Source organism: Teleopsis dalmanni, chromosome 1 (genome assembly GCF_002237135.1).
Source record: "Teleopsis dalmanni isolate 2A chromosome 1, ASM223713v2, whole genome shotgun sequence".
In the NCBI taxonomy this organism is placed as follows: domain Eukaryota; kingdom Metazoa; phylum Arthropoda; class Insecta; order Diptera; family Diopsidae; genus Teleopsis; species Teleopsis dalmanni.
In genome coordinates, this window is record NC_051846.1 from 143,664,904 (window position 1) to 143,666,871 (window position 1,968).

Sequence of the window (1,968 nt, forward strand, 5' to 3'; positions counted from 1 at the left end):
TCTGACATATATGGACTGATTATGCATATTTGCCTACATGCATGGGCACAGATATTTAAAATATGTTCATATGTGCGTACAGAAATTTTGCATTTATTCATGTCAACAAAATCTTTACCAAAAATTCAATTTTTCTTTGGTCGTGTTTATTTGCAAATGTTGAAGCATTGATTGTCGTAAAATATTTACTCGTAAGATAAATAAAACTTTATGTTCTACTCACAGCTATTAAAATATAGGGATTGAACGTACTCTTTACTCCTTTTAAGAGCCGAAATTGCGGTTTCTGGAATGTTAATTTATTTCGTCTATTTAAGTAAATAAATATACATTAAATCAAACTTTTTCAAATTTTGCAGAGCATTAATTCGTTGCTCGCTTAAATGAAGATAGACAGCTAAAACTTTCTCTTTATATATCAAAACTTTCAACTTGGATTAGGTTATGTTAGGTTAGGCAGTCAGTTTAATTGGCCAACTCACATAGACCCCGCAGTCCATAATGATACTACTTGTATAACTAAACGCGCGAGTCATATAAAGTTAATAGACGAAAGCTGAAGGTATAATAATTAATTGACTAAAAAATTAATTATTATACCTTCAGTTGTCGTCTATTAACTTTATATGACTGTAACGACAGTTATAACCGTAAAACTAATAAATTTTAAGAAATATATTAATTATAGAATAAAAATTGTAAAAAATATTTGAAAGACCGTAATATGCATTTCGTAAATGTCTGAGTTATAGTAACATTCCCACTTATTGTTAATAATGTTATTATCACCAATCAACCTAGTGCTAAAGGGTTATTAAATGATCCATATTATTAAATTGAAATATTTAACTTAAACATGTGTTACCTTGAATATAATAATTCTATTTGACAAATGTTACCAAAAAATATCTCCAAAACCAGAACCCCGAAATCACAAATCCGAAAAATAATTTGTGATACGTGATCTTTTAATTACTTTATTTAAAATAAATTAAATGCCTAATTTAATTTAAAATTTAACATTTTTTCATAGAATTTTGGCTATTCTGTTTAAATTTCTTTCCATAAATATCTTTTATAGCTATTTATAGATATTTGTATGTCAGTATATATTTTTATTCCATATAAATATCTATGGATAAACTCTTGTTCTTGTTTAGGCATTGACATTCAGAGATTGGTTTTTTTCCCGGTAGGTTGAAAGCATCGAAACCCATAGTGTGAGACTTAAACATATTAGAGCCAATAAGAAATGCAAAATAGACAAATTTGAGCCATTTGACAGTAAAGGTTAAAAGCTGAAACATTTCTCCAGTAATTAAGAGAAGGCAGACATTAGAATACAGACATTAGTATTTAGTATTTAGACAACAAATATATCTAAGCTAAAATTGGAAACGAGAGGAGAAAGGAGGATGATATTGCTAGGTAGTAATTACAGTCAAAGAGTAAACTATGTGCTATGGGTTATTGTAACTACAATTGTGGAGAAGGATTACAAGAGAGGTGCGGACAGTGTCATCCAGATAAAGTGCGAGAAATTGTGGAGGCTTGTATTTTAGTTATTAGTAATTAGATCTATGGGAAATTGAGCTGGGTGAATAATATTAGTAGGAAGTTCATGATGCCACGTGAAATATCTTCGTAGATAGTCGTGTAGATAGTGAAGTTGTAAAAGTGTCTACCATCTCTCAGGTCTGCGCTTGTAGTTAATGTAATATCAGAGCACCCTTATTTCAAACCTTCGAAGGCGTTTTTTTTTGAACGGATGAGTTTCTGGACCAAATAGGAAAAGAGTACTGAAAGAGTGGTCGTATTAGTTGCTTGTAATAAAGGAGTTTGATTTTCATATTTACCAGATTGTATCGGCGGAAAACATTTTTAAGCTATTTAAGTCGAATATCGGCATTCTTGATGATGTGACTAATATGCAGAATGAAACTGTTTTTAAGAGTGAAATTAAATCCC